Below are 21,679 nucleotides of genomic sequence, written 5' to 3' on the forward strand. Positions count from 1 at the left end.
TCGGACATTTTTTTTTTAGCATTAATATTTAATTTTTTATATTTTTTGTTAAGTAAAAATTATTATTTTATTTATTTTATTTTTTTGGAAATTTTTTATTTTATTTTTATTTTTTCAAAATTTTTTACATGTTGGGCATTTTTTTTAAACATTAATGTTTAATGTTTTTGTATTTTTTTTATTTGTTTTATTATTTTATATTTATTTTATATAAAAATAATTTAACAATCCCTACACTAACAACTATCATCAAAACAAATACAATTTTACTTAATCCTCTCACTATCAATCTCCTCACTGACAATCTTCTCACTATTAATTCCTTCACTATCAATCTCCTCTATTTTAACTCTAAAAACAAACAGGGTCTCTATTTCCTCTCCAACGGACTATCTCCGCCACGACTACCAACATCACCCCCCACAATCTACTTCTAGTTCTATAAGTCGTATTTTGCCACCATCAGCTTTTTAGTACTCCTGTTCACCTCTCTCCTTTTATTTTATTTTTATTTTTCCTCTATTCTCTTTTTCTATTTTATATTGTATATTGTATGGTCACATTTTTCCCTTTCCTTTTTCAATAGCCATTATGTGAGAGAGTTGTGTTATAGTTATGATGGGGTTCAACGGTGTGTTGTAATTTGGTGATGGTAGATTTTGGTAGTAATAGGTATGCTTTGCACTATCATTGATTTAAGAATGATAGTTTTACCATCGTCTAGAGAGAGAGAAAGAGAGAGAGAGAGAGAGTTAAGAAGAATTATTCCGATCTCTCAATTTAGTCACGATTACTAGATCTGTAGTGAAAATAGGTAGTGGCTCATAGAAAGAGTGGTGACTTAAAGTCTTGTTCACTTTAAGAGTGTTGGGTAAGAGTGAAAATTTTGATAAGGAATATAAGAAAGAGAATGATAATAAAGAACAATTAGATGTTTGATTATTGGTATAAGAGTTATTAAGGGGTATTTGGTTATTTGTATTAGGAAAAGTTAAATTTTTTAAAAATAATGTGTGCGCACAATTTTTTTAGTAAGGGCATATTTAGGCCTTGTTTGGCATATACTAAAAAAGTTAAAAAGTCAAAAAATTACTATTCTATTTAAGTCACATCATCTTGTTTAAGTCATATTACCTCTCTACCACATCACTTCAAACTCAACCCATACCCAACTCATATTTCATAAAAAGTGAAAAAGTGCGCTTATTTAGAATATTCTAAACCACCCCTTAGTTATTATAGTTAAAAATTTAATGTCATTTAAGACTGGGGTTGTTTGAGGTTTATTTATTTAGGAGTCCGAATCATCTGCCGTAGTTTCTTGCCGTGATCCCTACGGTGCCCCAAAACGACGCCGTTTTGGGGCAAAAAAAAAATCCCAGAAAAAGAAGAGATAGAGAAGGAAGGAAAGAAAGAAGAGACAGGAGAGCAACTCCATTGAGTGTAATGAATCCTCAATGGCAACTCTATCATCTTAGTTTCTTCATGGACTGTGAATTGGAAAATATATTTTGGATATGTTGAAGAACCCTCTTTTTTTTCTTTCTGTTTTCCCTTTCCTTTTCTTTTCCATCTTTCAATTTTTGACAAATTCAACATACAGACATAGCCAGAAATTCTCAAGGGAGTTTAACCTCAAATGAAGCCCTGGTTGGAGTTCATCTCATTTGTGTAGGGAAGACAAAATGGAAGTAAAAAATAATTTTTTTTAAAAAAAAAAATCCAGAAATCCATTGACAAATCCAACATCTCTACACGGGCCAAGGATTCTCCTGAAGAACTTGAAATTACATCTGATGAGGTTTTGAGTTTCTGCTTCCCGGGTGGATGGGTCGGACCGGTCCAGGTTCTTCAGACTCCGGCTCAGGGTGATGACTCCATCAGGTGACCTGCATGCAAGCCCAGAGGGGAACGGGGTAGTCTCCCAGTGAACCCTCCGGTGTGAGAATTAGTAGAGTAGAGTATGAGAAAAACTGTGTAGAGAGGGGTTGAGAGAGAGAGATAGCTTAACCTTATTCTTGTCCTCCTATCCTTGCTTATATTCTTTAGTTATCATTTTTCCTGTCTCTTGTGACGTGCTTTCCTTCGCCGAAAGCCTGTGCCGTAGCTTACCTTGTTCAGGGTAATGGAGGCTCTGTTCCGGCGGGGGGGTGCTGTCGTAATAAATGCTGTGATGGGATGCATTAATGGGGATGTGTTGTGATAATAACTCTGCAGATCTTTGTCTGCTGATGTGGCCCGTGTCCCACCTGCCATGTGCCCAAATGCCATTGGCCCTTCATGTCTAGATGGCCTCCAGTTGTCCTGGGCTTTGCCAACCGGGTTATGCCATTGGTCCCAATCGATGGGTTTGGGGTGGTTTACTGTGGGCCGTATGCCTTGTGGGCTTATCCATGTCAGTAGTCCCCCATTTCCGAGTGCAGCTTTAGACCAACGAAGGGAATAGTAAGAAGGAAGAGAAGTGCGAAACGAGTGGAGAGGCCGACTGGAAGGTGTGCCGACCGCAAGGATGACTGGGCGGGAGGAACTGACCGTGAGGGTGGTCGGGCAGGAGGGGTCGACCGTGAGGCGTGCCGACCGCTTGGGTGGCCGAGCGGGAGGGGTCGTCCGTGGGGCGTGCCGACCGCGAGGGTGGCCGAGCGGGAGGGATCGTCCGTGAGGCGTGCCGACCGCGAGGGTGGCCGAGCGGGAGGGGTCGTCCGTGAGGCGTGCCGACCGCGAGGGTGGCCGAGCGGGAGGGGTCGTCCGTGAGGCGTGCCGACCGCGAGGGTGGCCGAGCGGGAGGGGTCGTCCGTGAGGCGTGCCGACCAGGACGGCGCGGGGCTAAAAAATGTGCTGATGTGAAAATGGAAAGGACAGGGTAAGGGGAGGGGACAGTGCATCGTGGCCACACACGTGGCAGTATCGTGGGGGGAAATGAAGCGTTGGAGTAGAAAATGAAACGATAGGTCACGGGGGGTTTTGAAAAGGCGATTTTGGCGGTTGATTTGAAAGGTTTTGAAACGGGCGAAAATTAATGTGGATCCATGGAATACGGGCAAAACCGTAGGTTTTGGGTATAATGCGTTTCACCTACCTTTGTACAAAAACTCAAAATATCCAAGTGTCAACTCCTTCACGGCGTGCGACATATCTGTGTAGCATTCTCTCAACTTCCTTGCGTCTGCGTCAGAAGTGTTTTGTGAGCAAGCCCTAGAAATGGCACAAGAAGAAGTAGTTAATGTGAGGGTGGACCCGTTGGGGGATGATGATGTGGAGGAGTTAGCAACGCAGTACAGGACGGAGGCGTCGGCCTTGATATTGGCCCCAAAGCCACTAAACCAGGTGGAGTCGGAGCAGTGGCACACTAAAGCGGACAAATCCACACTCACGGTGGCGGATTTGGAGGCGATTAGGGAGCGGTACCAGATTTCGGCGGAGGTAGATTTACGGCTGCCAACACCAGAGGAAAGGCCATCTATGGTGAAGCCCGGGGAGTTTTCCCTGTACGAGGAGGCGCTGAAAGGGGGGCTGAGGCTGCCATTGCCTCAAGTGGTGGTTGATGTGCTAAATCGCCTGGAGGTAGCGCCGGGGCAGTTGATGCCCAATGCGTGGAAGATTCTGATGGCCTGTGCGAGTGCGTGGCCTAAGGCGAATGGAGGGGAGGCCATGACGATCGACGAGTTCTTCTCATGTTACAAAGCGTCGGGGCAGCAAGAAACTTAGGTCACCCTACAGGCGGTGATGGGCAGGGGGTTGGTGGCAGGGCTGCCTACGTCGATCAAGGGGTGGCGGCCACGGTGGTTCTTCGTGTCAGTTAATGGGGGGATGGGGGTGCGCACCATCTGGAAGGTGCCAACTCGGTCGATGGAGTCTAGGCTGGGGGCGGTGGCGGAAGAGAGGGTGAAGAGAGTGAGGGAGTGGAAAGAGAGAGAGAAAGCCAGATGGGACGATCTTGTCCAGCCATCTGCACTGTTTGAGGCGGGGCTGGGACCGCAGCCGAAAGGTGGAGACCTCGGCCGGGCGGAGTTGGAGGAGAGGAGAAGAGCACAGGAGGCAGAGGATCGAGCCATTATGGCCAAGGCTGCGAAGTTGATAGAGGCGCAGAGGGACCGACCGCCTGAACCGATCTCGCGGGAGAGGATCCGACCGCGCCCCAGACCGTTGGGAGAAAAAGACTTAGGCAGCTTTGAGCCGCGGCCGCTGCCTGTAGACCCTGTAAAAGAAAAGGCCAGAGAGGCGGTGGCGGCTATGAAGAAAAAGAAGGAGAAGAAGAAGAGGGGAGCCCCAGAGGAGGCTGCAGAGGAGTCTGGGGCCAAGAGGGCGAAGGTGGCCCCAACGGATGCGGAGGTCCCTGCGGCAAAGGACGCCCCAGAAGTGGTGGAGATCATCCCAACGGTGGAGGTTGTGGAGGTGGCTCCACCAGTACAAGTGGAGGCTGGGGTGGGTGAGGCGGCGCCGAGCGGGAGGGAACAGGTCCAGAGGAGGTCCGACCCCCAGGAAGGAGGGGTTCGTGTGGCCACGGCGATTTATCATGCGCGCGCGGTAGCTGGAAGGTTGGAGGAAGAAGAAGGCCCAGCCAGGGCGGGAGCCGACCGCCTGGTGAAGATTGTGGATGAGGGAGCTCTGCGCACGGCATCTGGGTATAGTGAGGCCGACCTGCTGAGGGGGTTATGCTCCGCCCAAATGGAGGTAACCACCTTGGCGGGGGCTTTTCTCAGGAAAGCTGGGGCCGCCAAGTTGAAGGCTGAGGAGGCCAGGGCCCAGTTGGCCAAATTAAGGAAGGACAGTGCCGACTGGGAGACTGCCTATGCCGATCTGCCAGCAGTCAAGTTGGAACTGGAGGACACACGCCGTAAGGTTGTGTCGCTGGAGTTCCAACTGGCTGGTGAACAGAAAAAGTTGGAAGAGTCTGAGAGGGCCTGCGCCGTGGCAGTCGAGCGGCACGAAGAGGCTATGACCAGCAATGAAGAGCTGGTCAGGCAGAAGGATGAAGCGGACTCCAGAATTGGAGACCTGTTGAAGGAGCTGGGGGAGGAGCGCGCCAGAGCAGAGGAGGACAAGGGGAGGCTTCTGAGGGAATGGGAGATGGAGAAGGCGAAGGTGGCGGCGGAGCTGGAGAGTCTGAGGAAGGGGATGGAAGAGGAGAGGGCGACGGCGGCTGCTGAAAGGGTGGCCCTGAAAAGGGAGCTGGACGAGGAGAGGGCGAAGGCGGCGTCTGAGAAGGCGGCCTACCCTGATCTATGCGTCGCAGCAGTGGAGCAATATAAAGGGTCCCCCGAATTCCAGATGGTGGTGGATGCTGCCGTCGCCAGGAGTCTGGCTGGTCAAGAGCCTGGGGGGGTGGGCCCATCAAGGAAGACTGCTGGGGGTAGGACGGAATCAGAGGTGATTGAAAGCTTCCAGCAGTCCGACTTCTATAAGCACGAAATGGCCGAGTTCTGGGACAGCGGTTGGAAAATGTTCAAACGTAGAGCTGAGGAGCTGTTCCCAAACTTGGACCTGAGTAATGTGACAATAGGCGAGGATGATGTGGCCCAGACCCCCCTGGACGAAGGCGTTGAAGAAGAGGATCTAGCATCCAGCGAGGAAGAGTAGCCAAGGAGAAGAAGAGCTAGGCGTGCTCTGTGGTTTTTTTTTTTTTTTAATGAACTTTTTGTATACATTGTAAATCTATGAGTGAATGAATAAATGAATGAAGAGTTTGGTTATGATGAATTTGTGTACAAATGTTATTTTGTGTATGTTGGCAGCTGACTGTGTGGGCCTGTACTGGCCAAAATGAATGAAGTCTTGTTATAACAGTTGGGATAAAAATTGTGCAGTAAAAATTTTGTGCAGTAAGAGTCCACAAATGAGGATAAAGGGTAGGTTGCAAATTGTAACTAGACAGTTAAGTGTAAATTTGAAAGTAAATGTGAAAAATGTAACTAAGTGTTATGAGGAGGTTTCAAAATGTAAGAGTGAGAGTAAGTGTAAACATGAAAGTGAGAGTAAGTGTTATGAGGAAGTCTCAAAATGTGACCAAGTGTGGAAAATGTAGTCTTGTTTGGCTTTGGAGTGCTCGGTCTAGCCGAGGCTCTGAGTGCTCAGTCTGGCTGAGGCTTTGAAGTGCTCAGTCTGGCTGAGGCTTTGAAGTGCTCGGTCTGGCTGAGGCTTTGAAGTGCTCGGTCTGGCTGAGGCTTTGAAGTGCTCAGTCTGGCTGAGGCTTTGAAGTGCTCGGTCTGGCTGAGGCTTTGAAGTGCTCGGTCTGGCTGAGGCTTTGAAGTGCTCGGTCTGGCTGAGGCTTTGAAGTGCTCGGTCTGGCCGAGGCTTTGAGTGCTCGGTTTGGCCGAGGCTTTGAGTGCTCGGTCTGGCCGAGGCTTTGAAGTGCTCAGTCTGGCTGAGGCTTTGAAGTGCTCGGTCTGGCCGAGGCTTTTAGTGCTCAGTCTGGCTGAGGCTTTGAAGTGCTCGGTCTGAGGCTTTGAAGTGCTCGGTCTGGCCGAGGCTTTGAGTGCTCGGTCTGGCCGAGGCTCTGAAGTGCTCAGTCTGGCTGAGGCTTTGAGTGCTCGGTCTGGCCGAGGCTCTGAAGTGCTCAGTCTGGCTGAGGCTTTGAAGTGCTCGGTCTGGCCGAGGCTTTGAAGTGCTCGGTCTGGCCAAGGCTTTGAAGTGCTCGGTCTGGCCGAGGCTTTGAAGTGCTCGGTCTGGCTGAGGCTTTGAAGTGCTCGGTCTGGTCGAGGCTTTGAAGTGCTCGGTCTGGCCGAGGCTTTGAAGTGCTCGGTCTGGCCGAGGCTTTGAGTGCTCAGTCTGGCTGAGGCTTTGAAGTGCCCGGTCGGTTCGAGCGGTACACCCCTCTCAACTCCCCCATGGAGCACGTCCTCAATCAGATCCAGCGGGACTACCCCCTCAAATGGCCCCTACCGTCCCGAAACCCTTCCACCCGGAAAGATCAGTCCAAATACTGCCGCTTCCACCAAGACCATGGCCATACCACCGACAAGTGCATTAACCTCAAAGACCAGATTGAGACCTTCATCCGCCAGGGCCGCCTCAGCCGATTCACAGACCCCCGTCCCCCACAGAGACAAAGAACTGACCATCCAGGAACAATCGCCAACGCACACCGCCCCGCAATCAAGCCCCACCAAACGAAGGCCACGATCGCCCCCCACCACAGCCTCGGCCTCCGGGCAATCCCCCTCCACCAGTCGGAGAAATCAGAGTCATTTCGGGGGGCCTTGCTTGCGGAGGGCCATCCCGCTCGGCTCAGAAGGCAGAACTCAGAAAAATCAGGCAAGGCTCAGACAAAGCAGTGGCGACGGTGGACCGACCTCCCAAACAGTCAAAACAATGGATCGAACCCATCACCTTCACCGATACCGACTGTGCAGGAGTCCGTTACCCACATGATGACCCCCTTGTCATTTCCGCCATCCTCTCCAACTACAAAGTCAGACGAGTCCTCATAGACAACGGCAGCTCCTCAGACATCATCTTCCTCAATTGCTTCCGCCAACTCAAGATTGGGGAAGAGAGCTTGTCCCCTCTCCAAACCCCTCTGGTCGGCTTCACCGGCGACCGAGTGACCTCCATCGGCTCCATCGATCTGCCTATCACCATCGGCGAGCACCCGCGGCAGACCACTAAGCTGCTCACCTTCCTTGTGGTCGACTGCCCCTCTGCTTACAACATTATCCTTGGCCGCACAGCCCTAAATGCCTTCCAAGCCATCACTTCCACATATCATCTGGCCATGAAATTTTCCACCGATCTCGGCGTCGGAACTGTCAAAGGCGAACAAACCGTAGCCAGGGAGTGTTATGTCGCCTCGCTCAAAGAAGTCAAGCTAAAAGAGGCCATGATCATCGAAGGGCTTGACGTCCGAGACGAGGACGAGCTGGTCAGAGGTGAACCTGTAGAGGAACTTGTTGAAGTCAACATCGATCCCACCAACCCAATCAGAACCGCCAAGATCGGCAGTCAATTACCCGCTCAAGCCAAGGCCGACCTTACTGCTCTCTTAACCGAGCACAGAGATGTATTCGCCTGGACTCATTCTGATATGCCAGGCATCGACCCCTCCTTCATAACCCATCGCCTCAGCATCGAACCCCATTTTCGACCCCACCGCCAGAAGCAACGCATTTTCCATCCAGAGCGCAACACCCTTATAGCCGCCGAAGTTAACAAACTCCTCGAAGCCCAATTCATAAAAAATGTGGACTATCCTAGGTGGTTGTCCAATGTGGTCCTCGTCCGAAAACACAATGGCAAATGGCGGCTCTGTGTCGACTACTCTGACTTGAACCGAGCTTGTCCCAAAGACAGCTACCCCCTTCCTCGCATAGATCTGCTGGTCGACGCCACCGCCGGTCATCAAATGCTCAGCTTCATGGATGCCTTCTCTGGGTACAACCAAATCCTAATGCACACATCTGACCAGGAGCACACATCATTTATTACCGACCGAGGTACCTACCACTACCGTGTAATGCCGTTCGGATTGAAGAATGCTGGGGCCACTTATCAGCGGTTGGTTAACACCGTTTTCCATCACCAAATAGGCCGGAATATGGAAGTCTACGTCGACGACATGCTAGTCAAAAGCAAATACTCCTCCGATCACCTTACTGATTTACGAGAAACCTTCGCCACCTTGCGCAAGTACCAGATGAAGCTCAACCCAGAGAAGTGCGCCTTCGGCGTAGGATCTGGCAAATTTTTGGGCTTTATGGTCAGCCAACGCGGCATCGAAGCTAACCCTGAGAAGATCAAAGCCTTGGTTGAGATGCAGTCGCCTCGGAAGGTCAAAGAAGTTCAGAGGCTCACCGGTCGAGTGGCGGCCCTTAACCGCTTCATCTCCCGCGCGACAGATAAGTGCTTGCCCTTCTTCAAAGTTCTTCGGCAGACGTTTGAATGGACAGCTGAATCCGAAGAGGCCTTCCAACAGTTAAAACAATGCATGGCCAACCCCCCATTCTCTCCCAAGCAATCACGGGCGAGCCCCTCTTTCTCTACCTAGCAGTATCAGGAACTGCAGTCAGTGCAGCTCTCCTCCGAGAAGATGGCTCAGTCCAACGACCAGTCTATTACATTAGCCGAGCTCTCAGGGGCGCGGAGCAGAACTACCCCTTGCTGGAAAAACTATCCCTGGCCTTGGTCATTGCCTCTAGACGACTCCGCCCATACTTCCAAGCCCACTCCATAGTGGTCCTCACCGACCAGCCCCTGAAGAAGGTCATGCAGCAACCAGAACTCTCAGGTAGACTGATGCAGTGGTCAGTAGAACTTAGCCAGTTTGACATCTCTTACCGCCCTCGGACAGCAATCAAAGGGCAAGCTATAGCCGATTTCATCATGGAATTCACTAAGCCGACCCCGACCACCACACCCCCGCCCTTACCAACTCCAACAGAGCCAGAAGATCCTCATTCTTGGACTCTCAATGTTGATGGGTCGTCCCGAAGAGAAGGCAGCGGTGCCGGCCTCATCCTCACCTCTCCTGAGGGCGGCCACTTCAAATGTGCCCTCCGTTTCCTGTTTGAAGCAAGCAACAATGAAGCCGAGTACGAGGCATTAATAGCAGGACTCCACCTCGCCAAGGACATAGGGGTCAGCCACCTCCGAGTTTTCAGCTACTCCCAACTCGTCGTCGGTCAAATGACGGGGGACTTTGACGCCAAGAACGACACGATGCGAGCTTACAGAGACCTGGCACTCCCCCTTGCTCGCCTCTTCAATACCTTCCACATCAGGCATATTCCTCGGGCAGAAAACTCCAAAGCAGACGAGATGGCTCAGTTGGCTTCCGCTGACCATCCTACTCTCAGCCATGATGTCCGCGTAGAATATCTACACCACCCGGCCGTTTCACCCAATCTACAAGCTATACAATACATTCACAATGAACCTATCCCATGGGCATCCGACATCCTCCTATTCTTGACCACAGGAGCACTCCCAGATGATCAGCAGCAGGCTTCCAAAGTCCGATCCCGAGCGTCCAATTACGTCATTGTCGACGATATATTGTACAAACGCGGCTTCTCCCGGCCATATCTACGATGCCTCAATCCAGCGCAAGCAACTTACGTAATGCAGGAGATCCATGAGAGGATTTGTGGCAATCACTCAGGAGGCAGGTCCCTTGCCCAGAAGGTACTCCGTACTGGGTATTTTTGGCCAACACTCAATCAGGATGCGACTGACTTCGTGCTCAAATGCGACAAATGTCAACGCTTCGCCAACATCCCTCATGCTCCTCCTACAGAGTTAATCACACTCTGCAGTCCTTATCCGTTTGCCAAATGGGGGATTGACCTGGTCGGTCCGCTTCCCACCGGTCGAGGTCAGACCAAATTCGCGATCGTTGCCATTGATTACTTCACCAAGTGGGTCGAGGCTGAACCCCTTGCCACAATCACCGAGCGGAACACTACCAGGTTTATCTGGCAATCGATCATTTGCCGATTTGGCATCCCTCAAGCCATCATCTCCGACAATGGCAAACAATTCGATAACGCGAAGTACAGAAAATTTTGCGCAGATCTCCAGATCCAACCGTGCTTCTCCTCCCCCGGTCACCCCCAAGCAAACGGCCAAGTTGAGGTCACCAACCGTTCTCTTCTAAAAATCATCAAAACCAAGCTCGAAGCTGCTAAAGGCCTTTGGGCTGAGGAACTGCCAAATGTACTCTGGGCTTACCGAACCACTGCTCGCACTCCCACCGGCGAAACCCCTTTTCGCTTAACATATGGCGCTAAGGCGGTTATCCCGGTAAAGGTCGGCCTGCCCACTCCTAGGGTTTGACATCCGGATCTGGCCTCAGCCGAAGAGCTCCATCGAACAGACCTCGATCTAGTCGAAGAGCTCAGAGAAACCGCTGCTGTCAGATTGGCTTCTTATCGGGTCGGAGTTGATCGGTCAGTTTGGGGGGGCGGTCATTATAGTGGGGTGTTTGGCTATTATACTGGACGGTTCTGGGCTCGGAGTCTTTCCTCTTTTCTCTGGGAGTCGGATTTTTAGGAGTCGGCTCTTGCCGAGCGGCCAGGGAATCTTCAGCATTCATGTATTTCTGGGCTTTGGACAGCAGAGCTGCCATGGTGATTGGAGGGTTTTTGGAGAGGGAGAAAAGGAAATCAGACGACCGCAGGCCGGCCATAAAGGCGGTGAGGATGACCTTGTCGTCATTCTCCGCTACTTGAAGGGCTTCGGTGTTGAAGCGGGTGACAAAGCTGCGGAGCGACTCCCCCTCGGTCTGACGAATGTTAAGGAGCTGGGTGGCTGGGCGCCTCTGACGCTGGGCTCCAATAAAATGGCTGAGGAAGGAGTCACTGAGGTGTTGAAAGGTGGAGACGGAGTCCGCCGGTAGCTAGCTAAACCACAGCCGAGCTGATCCCTTTAGTGTCACTGGAAAAGCTCGGCACATGATCTCGTCAGGGAAAGCATGGAGGACCATGAGGGTGCGGTAGGTTTCCAGATGGTCGACTGGGTCCGTCGTGCCATCGAAGGAGTCAATGGTAGGCATCTTGAACTTGGCAGGCAATGGTTTGTTGCGGATGGAGGCGACAAAAGGTGAGTTGGTGGTAGCTGAGGGCTTGTGCTGAATGTTCTGCATGACCCCTTGTAGTTGGAGTTTCATAGCTCGGATTTCAGCGTCCCAGAGGGGAGTGTTGTCGCCATGGTCGGCCAATGGAGGCTGGACACTGCTAGCTTCCCCCTCAGGGGTCAGTGCTGCCACTGGCGGGCGTGGAGGTGGAGGTGGTAGGTTTTCATGTTGGGGAGGAAGGGGCTGCGAACCTTCTGGGTTAGGCGGAGGGGGTTGTGGAGCAGTATGGCCTGGGGTTGTTCCTTGGTTGGGTGGAATGTTTGGAGGTGGAACGGGGGGGTTTCTTTGGAGTAACGCATTGATCAGGGCCTGGTTTTGTTCGGCCATGCGGTTGATGCTGTTGGTGAGTTCGATGATGTATTGTGGTGGGTTGGTTGGGTGGGAAGGATCTGTTTGGTGATCGGCGGCGTTGTGGTGAGAAGCCATGGACCTAGTCGTGACCATACACCTGGACGGGCAAGAGAGGAAGATGATGGTGAGAAGGGAGGGCTCCGGCGGTAGTGAACACAACTAGCGCACGAATAAACCACTAAGTTCCCACAGACGGCACCAACTGATGAGGTTTTGAGTTTCTGCTTCCCGGGTGGATGGGTCGGACCGGTCCAGGTTCTTCAGACTCCGGCTCAGGGTGATGACTCCGTCAGGTGACCTGCATGCAAGCCCAGAGGGGAACGGGGCAGTCCCCCAGTGAACCCTCCGGTGTGAGAATTAGTAGAGTAGAGTATGAGAAAAACTGTGTAGAGAGGGGTTGAGAGAGAGAGAGAGATAGCTTAACCTTATTCTTGTCCTCCTATCCTTGCTTATATTCTTTAGTTATCATTTTTCCTGTCTCTTGTGACGTGCTTTCCTTCGCCGAAAGCCTGTGTCGTAGCTTACCTTGTTCAAGGTGATGGAGGCTCTGTTCCGGCGGGGGGGTGCTGTCGTAATAAATGCTGTGATGGGATGCATTAATGGTGATGTGTTGTGATAATAACTCTGCAGATCTTTGTCTGCTGATGTGGCCCGTGTCCCACCTGCCATGTGCCCAAATGCCATTGGCCCTTCATGTCTAGATGGCCTCCAGCTGTCCTGGGCTTTGCCAACCGGGTTATGCCATTTGTCCCAAGCGATGGGTTTGGGGTGGTTTACTGTGGGCCGTATGCCTTGTGGGCCTATCCATGTCAACATCCAACAAACTGAAACTTATTATCCCAAAACAAAGAAAGCTCTGTTTGGAGTCCTTTCCATTTTCCTCTGCACAGAGTCTAGCAACTTGCATTCAGGAGGTTGACGAGCCATTACATTCAATCTTGATGGAGTTGCCGCTGCCGTCGCCTCGCTGCCGAAGTCACCTCGCCATCCGATTGCGGGTCTCTTCTTCGTCTTACTGTTTAGGAGGTGCTTAGGTTGTGGCTGTGGTCTTTCAAACTGAGTGGAAACAATACAGGAGGAAAGGGCAAAAAAAAAACAATACAGGAGATTGGGTTTGGGGCCAAACTTTCCCCCACAAAAAAAAAAAAAACCAGATGCAACCAAGAACAAGGATCAAATGAGAAGAAGAAGAAGGAACAAGGAACAAGTTCATTTACCTTCCTTCTTGCTTTTCTCTCTCCTCTTTGATTGTTTCTACAAACCAAAAAAAACTCATCTTTCGTTATATTTTCTATGATCCTCAAGAACCAAAAAATGCTAAAGCTAACCAAACCTAGGATCAATTTTTTCCTTTTCTTTTCTATAATTGAAAAATTGAAGTTCCATTTTTGTTGTTTACTTTCCACGGAAATTGATTCAGATCTGAAGATGACAAATAGAGACGGGTCTGAAGATGACCATCTGTGAGCTTGAGTCTGAAGATCTGAGCTTTGTTTTCGTCGAATTCGAATTTTTCTTTGGATCGTTTTCTGGGTTTGAGTTCTTGGTGGTCGAAGGTGCCGGGTCTTCGGATCGCGGCCCTGAGGCCGCCGTTGGGAGCTGCGGAGGGGTTGACATCGTTGGGGAGGATGTAGGTGTGGAGGCCTTGGAGGAAGAGAATGGGGATCTTGAGGAAGGAGAGAGAGAGAGAGTGAGAAAGAGAGCGAGAGTTGATTCGAGTATGAGATTGTTTGTGAAGAGAAGGGTCAACGGTGACATGATCTTCATCTTCATGAAAATTTGGAAGAATCTCTCTCTCTCTCTCTCTCTATAGATTGTTAAAAAAGAAAACAAATTAGATGAAGCACCAGCTCCTACACTTTACCATAATATAAGAAAAAAAAAAAGAGTCAAAAACGACGTCGTTTTTTACTACGGCAGGGACCACCACAGAAATGTACGGCAGAAGATCTGGACTCATTTATTTAGTACTTTTAACTTTTCATTAAAAATATATATATATATATATATAAAGAATTAATATGACTCAAACAATGCTACGTCTACTAAAAAAAGATAACCCGAATTGACTGAATAAGGAAAACGCAATTATTGAAATCTCATAAAAACTTCACTCTCACAACTCCCACATCATCTTATATGAAAGAGAGGGAAAAATATTTTTTTTAAAAAATAAAAACACACATAAATCAATCATACAGTTAGAACCTGGGGTTCCCAGATTGGGCGTCCAAGCTTTTTCCATAAGAAAAATGGGTTTGCGTTTTGTGTTAGAACCAATTGCGCCTTGTTGTGTGTGCCCTTCACGTGCTAGTAAAATCGAAAATCAAAACACGCTTGTCGACTTCGCCTTCCTACCTCTCTCTCGACCTCGCTTCTGGCTCTCTCCATTTTCACGCCGATGACCACCATCCACCACCGTCGGTGGTGGACGATCGACGACCACCACTACTCTCTCTTTCTCTCTCTCCATTCGCAAACCCTAACTGTTGAATCTGCCATTGCCGACCTAGGAGCGTCCATTGGAAAACAGGTCATCTCTCTCTCTCTCTCTCTCTCTCTCTAATTCCTTTTTGCTCTTTCTTTGTTTGGGGGATTTGTTATGATCCATTGTCGAATTTGGAAGGTGGGTTTTACTTTTGATTTGGTTGTGCAAAATGGGTTGATTCATTTTTATGCCAATGGTGGGTGTTTGATCTATGCAAGACAAGTGTTCAATGAAAGTCCTGAAAGGGATGTTGTTTTTCTTGGACCGCAATGATTGATAGGTATGCACAGATGATTCATGGTTGAACTAATTTGAATTTCTAATTGTTATTGTATATTGCACATTGTTAATTAAAGAACAGATGGGTTTTTTTGAATAGCAAATTCGAAGGAGAAAAAAACTCTACTCTTCATCCCTTTTCATGAAAATGACCGTGTATTTGTAATCCTTTGATGATCATGGATGACCATCATCTTATCTTTTCCATGATCAGAATGGTGGATTTTACTTATTTTGATTTCTCGCCGTTTGATTACTTAATCCACTTCTTCCTTGATCATCCTCATGATAAGAAGTGGTCGATTGTAATTCTTTCATTATTTGTTACTCTTTCTCTCATCTCATGGTGATTGACAATGAGATTCTCTACCATGTTCACTGTGAAGCTTCTATGACTTTGATGGGTTCAATTCTCTCATTATTCATAATGATTGAGGATGAACTCATCATGTCTAGCTTCTAGTGGCATTACAAGAGAATTATTGGTTCTCTCTTACATTCTTATGTTAGAGAAGCACTTTGGCTTGTTTTCCTTTCCATTATCTTATTTCTTGGCTTCTTTTGCTTGGCAGCTTTTCATATTTTTCATCTTGGTAGCCTTGCGTGTGTAGTTAGCTTCTACCCTTGTCATCTTGCTTTCTTTTAGTTTAGATATATTCATGTTTATCTCTTTCTCTCTCTATCCCCTTTTATTTATACCTTTCCATATCTTGGCATTATGTTTTCTATATTCATCATTTTTAATGTCTTGCATCAATTTTTCATGTATAAGACTTGGCTTATTTTTATTATCTATTATTTTGTATCTCTTACGTGATTATGTGTGCTATCCCATGTTTGGAGATGGTTCACATGTCATGTTTAGTAGCCAAGTCTTTAGTTGCATTTTGTGAGTATTGCATTAGTCTCCTCTGTATCTAGGATCATGCATGCTTTTCTAACGCTTGTTTGCTTGGCGTGGAGGAGTACTAGGTGAGCTTCTTTCTTCTTTGCGTCTTGATTGTGTATGTTTTATTTATGGCACTCTTACCATGAGGCTACTTGCTTACTTGACATATTTGTTTGGATGCCAGCGGATGGAGGCTTTTTTGCTTGATTTGGGATGATTTTGATCTTTATGTATGTGGACTCTTGTTTTCTTTAGAGTTGCGCATTTCAAACCTTTTTCTAAATGCATGAGATCAAAGTGTTCTAACAAAAGTGATTTGGTCTATACTTGTTTGTTTCACATAGTAATTTTAGTATTAATAATCGGTACATGAACATATATTAGTTATGAATCTCATATTGTGAATTAGTAGAGACTGATCTTTGATCGGATGAGCGGAGTGCTCAATTCATGACCTTCCCCCCTCATGCCTAAGTTTCTTAACCGAGACACTTTGGTTACAATGAACAATGGTTTTTTGCATCAGTCATGGGTTTCCTAATCTCCCCAAAAGGTTTCCTAATCTCCCCAAAAGATTAGATGGCGACTCTGAATCTGATAATGTAGTCAATTTTTGGCATTTCTATTGATTAGTAGATTTTCTATGCATTTGCCGGATTTGCACTCCTTTTTTTTTCTATTTCACATTGCACTCGTGAGACCAGACCTGAGAGTCCTAAACTATTGGGGTGCTCGGATACTCTCCGGGGCATCCCATACCTTTAAGGAGGAGAAAAACAAGATATTGAAACTAACTTTGAAGAATTGCCACCAGAAATGCTAAAAGGTAGCTATAGATTATACAACAAAATCAAACATCATCTACAAGTTCAGCAATAGATGAGTAAGTCTCAAAAATTCCAGCAACAGTTACAAATTATTCCGATGATGCCCACTTCGTTGTAACTCCAATTCTGATAGGAACTAGAAATTGTCAAATAGAATAGGCATGGAAGCACGAATCAATGCTAGAACAACAAAGATGGATTCGACAATGGCCATCAAGGACTCAAAATATGGAAACACACAAGCCAGAACTACTGTGCTGAACAACAGTAACCATTCTAATCAGCAACCTAACAGGTGTTCAGTTCTTGTAATTTTCTGATAATCTGCTTTCTATGCCATTTGTCACCGGGGTTCGCATCAATGCATATCTAATAATTGGAATAAACAAAGTGGTGTAAATCGCTAATCTGTGCTACCTTTCCCTGTTGGTAGATTCAATGTAATTTGTGATTCGACATCGTCCCCATACATGAGATACCCCACGATTGCCATTGACACGTGGGTTATTGTTGTGACAGTAAAGCTTGAAAACAAGACCTGCAAGCTGGTTATGCTCAGGGAAAGAAAAATGTGATAGGATTTGGAGAACAAGACTTCAAAGAAAATGCAGAGACAATGGACCCTTCCCATTGCAGGCTAGAAAATAGTACTCAATAAGCATTTTATAAATCATTTTTTTAAGAGAACCCATCCACTTTGCTACTGCTAAAAATGCCACATTTTTTCCATTTTTTTTTATGTTCATTTTTTTTTTTTTTTTTTTGGTTGAAGAAAAAGACATTTATAATATTGAAGTGATACACTTTAAACAGGTGCACTTGTTTACTTTACTAAACTGATACACGCCTTGCATTGAAGTGTACACAGAAGGGACAACTGGATGTCCTGCAAAACAAACAATGTACAAGCTGACAGCAGTACGAGGGGCGCGCACATTAACCAAGGTTCCTTACCATTGAAAGCACCAACACAGACAGCGGAGGTGAAGATGATGAGGCAAGAGAACACCCCCGTGGCTGAGACATAGGAGAGTATGCCAAGGTCTGTTAACAGCATTGAGGGAAGAATCACAAGTGCAGTGATTAAAAACAAACAACTGTGTTCCCTCAACAGTTAGTGTTCCAATCTTGATCATGAATTTTGGGAAGAGCTTATGTAAGTTGTCAGCTTCAAGTATCAAGAGGCCCATTCCAAAGAGTTACAACTCCGAGTTCATGATGATTGTGACTATGATTCGGCCTGTTTTACCAATTGCTTGTTCTGCAATGTTGAGGTAAGATCTAATGGATGGATCACCATCAAGACATGTCTTCAGTAGCAGTCCAGTGTAGAAGGTCATTGGGGGTGATGACGAAAAATAACAGGAAGCTTAACTAACCACCACTTGAGAGGGCATAGGGAACTATCAGAAGACCAATTCCTGTGAAATCAAACCATTGCTTATCAAATTTGTAAATTATTTGTGCAGTGAAAAAGAACATCTGAGTTGAAAGAAAATAATTGAAGGAGAGGATGGTTTCTCTCCAGTTCAGTCTTGTGATTGGACTGTTCCAGTCTAGCAATTTGGATCCATAACAGGATCCGTTAAGATGATTCAAATCGTTCCTCTTTTATCTCCATGTGTATTGATTATCCCCATAAAAATTTGATCAGATAGTTGTAATCATATAATTTTATCATATTTGATAGAGCTGCGTGGAGACGAAAGATTCATATAGCTGATTCCATTTGATAGGATTTAAGACTTGATTTGGTTTGGTTTGTCTTTAAAAAAATGGATAGTATAAATTGTTCAGATTGTCTTAGCGAGTGCTATTGCAAGCCTTAAAATTAGAGTGGACTAGTCTAACCAGTCACAAACCCAATTGGAGAGAAATTGCTCTCTAAAAATATGAAGACTAAAAATTAGAGTGGACTAGTCTAACCAGTCACAAACCCAATTGGAAAGAAATTGCTCTCTAAAAATATGAAGACATCTTCAAAATATTTTCTCCTTTACATGTGATAATTTCGGAATACGAAAATCTCAAATGTGTGGTCGAGCAACTCAGAATACACTAAAATAAAAAGATTAAAAATTTGGAGACAAAAGATCTCGGAGCAACTAGGGATGAATTATGATGAGAGAGGGATTAAGAGTTAACCAAGGAATGCATTTGTGGTGTTGAAGCAAGCTTTCAAGAAACTTGATCCTGAACTTTGATGAGTCAGTGGGTCCGTAACTCGTTTCTCATTATTGCTTTCCTTCAATCAACAAGGCTGCTGCAATTAATTTCTGAATTGAGAACGTGACAATTCATGTCCACAATTATCATGAAAACTATATATATATATGGAAAATAGGTGTGATCTATGCACACAAATAAAACATATTTTGTCTGATTTTTAAATTAAAAAATAGTTTCAAAAATTAAACCAAATAAGGTGATTAATTTTCATTTTCATACAATCCGGACAAAAGGTAAGGCGGATCCAAGGGTGGGCGTCGGGTTAGGTCGGGTCGTGTTTGTGTCATCTCGGGTTCGTGTCAGAATTATCTCAATACTAACTCAACCCGTTTATTATTTTGTGTTATCGTGTCGTGTCATTTTTTATTCGTGTCCGATTCGTGTTGTGTTAACGTGTCATGTCAAAAAATTTCACTATTAACTAAAAATATCAAATGTATGAAAAAAATTTAAAAAATTATTCACAAGTTAAATTTAATGAAACTAATCTATATTAAATGAAAATATTTGTAAAAATATTTGATTTCAACTTAATTTTATTTTCTTAATTTATAAATGTAAAATTTTATTATTATATTTTTTACTAGATTAACTTAAATAATAGATCTAAAAAAAGATGCATTGAGTTCAATTAAAAGCAAAAACAAAACCTATATTAAACTTAAAATTGTATTTTACGTATTTCTTAGTAAATTGGATGTAACTATGTAAGAGATTAAAAAATGTCATGATACTCTTTAGTTAAAATAATATTAAATATATACTCCATCCGTCCCAAAATATTAGTCCCTTATTCCATTTTTTATTGTCCCAAAATATTAGTCCCTCTTCAAAAATCAAGTACAAAAATAATATAAATTTCCTATTTTGCACTTCTTTTAAATTAATAAACAATATAAAAAGTACAATTATGACATTGATATTCTCAAAAAATGTACTATCAAAAGGATAATTTTGGAAAATTAACTTTTTTCAAATGCAATAATTGTACTACCAAAAAAAGTTGGATTTTCCAAAAGGAACCATTATTTTGGGACGGAGGGAGTAACTAATTATTCATTATACGGATTATTTGTGTCAATTTCGTGTTATACAGATTTAACACTAATCTAACTTGTTTAATATTTATCTTGTCGGGTCGTGTCATATATATGTTCATGTTAAGAAATGGTTAACCATAATCCGTTAATTTCGTGTCGTGTCACAAATTTTCACCCGTGAGATCCACTCATGTAAGGGTCATCTCTTGAACTCTCTCTTATAATATAACTTTTGTATTTAAGTTCTGTACAAATAGACCTTTTTTGTAAAAATATAGAAGCTATTGATAATATTCTGGAGGCTTGAAAATTTTGGGAATTATTGAAGTCGTGTAGGTTTGGAATTTGTTCATTTGATTAATGTATCAAAACAAATTTGGATTTTTTTTAATAGAAAAATGATTACTATTGGCTCTACCAGCACCTTCTTATTTCCAAATGTGTCCTAAGCCCGGCCGGATTTGCCCTACCATCCGAATGACTGGTGGCCAGTCTACTGTGATTGTTGGTGAACAAACATAAGCTCACAAGAGATGAGGCCCTCTTGTGCCCTGATTTGGTTTCCTGGACAGCATAATAAGGCGTCCGGATCCTCTAGAGTGGGATTCCCTGAAGTGATCCCTGAAGTGAGTGATCCAATGGCTCAAAATAAATCTAACCAAAACGACGTCGTTTTGGTTAGATATTTCAACAACAACAAAAAAAAAACAAACTTTGAGGATAGAGATTTTGCAGTTTGCAGATCGAGAGGGAGGAGGAGAGAGAGTTGGGGAAATAGAGATTTTGCTCCAAAAACAAATAGAGATTGAGGAAAACCAGAGACAACCCGTGTCCAAGAGATTGATTTATTTATTGTTTGATCGAGAGGGAGGAGGAGAGAGAGTTGAGGAAATCTTTATTTCAAAGAATCTCTATTTACAGTTGGGTTGTTGGAGCAAAATCTTTATTTATTGTTTCTTGAATCTATTTCAAAATCTCTATTTATTTATTGTTTCTTGAATCTATAGTTAGGTTGTTGACGAAATAGAGATTTTGCAGAGATTGATTTTTTTTTTTTTTTTTTTTTGCAGAGATCTTGCAAAAGTTTTGATGGGTTTGAGAGATGAAGAAGAAAATAGGTGGATTTGCAGAGAAACCCAAATGAAAATGGATTTGGTGTCATCCATGGCCATGAACTCCCTGAAAATTAGATTTTGTGTCATCCTAGCCCACCAAATCAAGATCCATGGATTTATTAGATCTTCATTTTCCCCCAAAAAACTAAAATCCATTGAAGAAACCAGTAAATCAAGAACACAAATAGCCATGAAGAAGAAGAAAAAGAAGATGAGAGTGAAGAGATGGAAATCTGAAACTCAACCCTTTTCTTTCTCGCTCTATCTCTCTGTGTCTTTGTATTGCTTCATATCTCATCTGCAGAAATTTTGAATTAAAGTTTCTTTCTTTTTTTCTTTTTTTTTTTGTGAAATTACTAACCAAAACGACGCCGTTTTGGTTAGATTTATTTTGGGCCATCGGATCACTCACTTCAGGGATCACTTCAGGGAATCCCACTCTAGAGGATCCGGACGCCAGCATAAGAGCTTCACTTCCAATCTTTACCCAAAATGGGAAATAATCGTCAGTGCCAACTTTGACAGAAAAGCCTAAAGTCTTTCCATACATATATGATGATAGTGGACAACTTCGTAGAATATTTTTTCAAAAAAAAAAAAAACTTTGTGAACTGTACTTGTAAATATTGCAAAAAAGGGTCCAACTCTTCTCAGATCTGGATTCTAGTTAACTGGAGAGAAACCATGTGCTTACTAAAATGGGATGAGAACCTAAGGGTTGTTCAGTGACAATAATGAAAAAAAAAAAAAAAAAAAAAAAACTTTTGAAGCTTACCATGTAATGTGTAGAAAGGATAGCTATTGCTGAGGATAGTTAGCAGCAGACTTCAAAAGCAAATGGAGAAGAACATATCATCAAGAGGACCTACATGTGCTATGTAGCTCAATATTTTGA

The 21,679-nt window shown here is 45.0% G+C and overlaps 1 protein-coding gene and 1 long non-coding RNA gene across 8 annotated transcripts in view; one reads left to right on the forward strand and one right to left on the reverse strand.

Moving 5' to 3' along the window:
- Positions 1-13,970: 13,970 nt before the first annotated feature.
- LOC114287257 (uncharacterized) lies at positions 13,971-18,118 on the forward strand. The gene is made up of 2 exons (XR_003637849.2): positions 13,971-14,450; positions 17,214-18,118. It is a non-coding gene; the product is annotated as an uncharacterized LOC114287257 (long non-coding RNA).
- The window catches only part of LOC114287256 (putative LRR receptor-like serine/threonine-protein kinase At1g56140), a 42,075-nt gene continuing 37,396 nt past the window's right edge, over positions 17,001-21,679 (reverse strand). For 3 of the 7 annotated variants that reach the window (XR_014361980.1, XR_014361978.1, XR_014361976.1), the window contains 2 exons: positions 18,546-18,660; positions 17,001-17,821 (listed from right to left, as the gene is read on the reverse strand). The gene's annotated coding sequence lies outside the window, so the exon portion shown is untranslated. Of the gene's footprint in view, positions 17,822-18,545; positions 18,664-21,559; positions 21,650-21,679 lie in introns of all 7 variants that reach the window. The other 4 variants (XR_014361979.1, XR_014361977.1, XR_014361974.1 and 1 more) reach the window with 3 other exon arrangements.

Source organism: Camellia sinensis, chromosome 2 (assembly GCF_055761805.1).
Source record: "Camellia sinensis isolate YWXY chromosome 2, ASM5576180v1, whole genome shotgun sequence".
Lineage (NCBI taxonomy): Eukaryota > Viridiplantae > Streptophyta > Magnoliopsida > Ericales > Theaceae > Camellia > Camellia sinensis.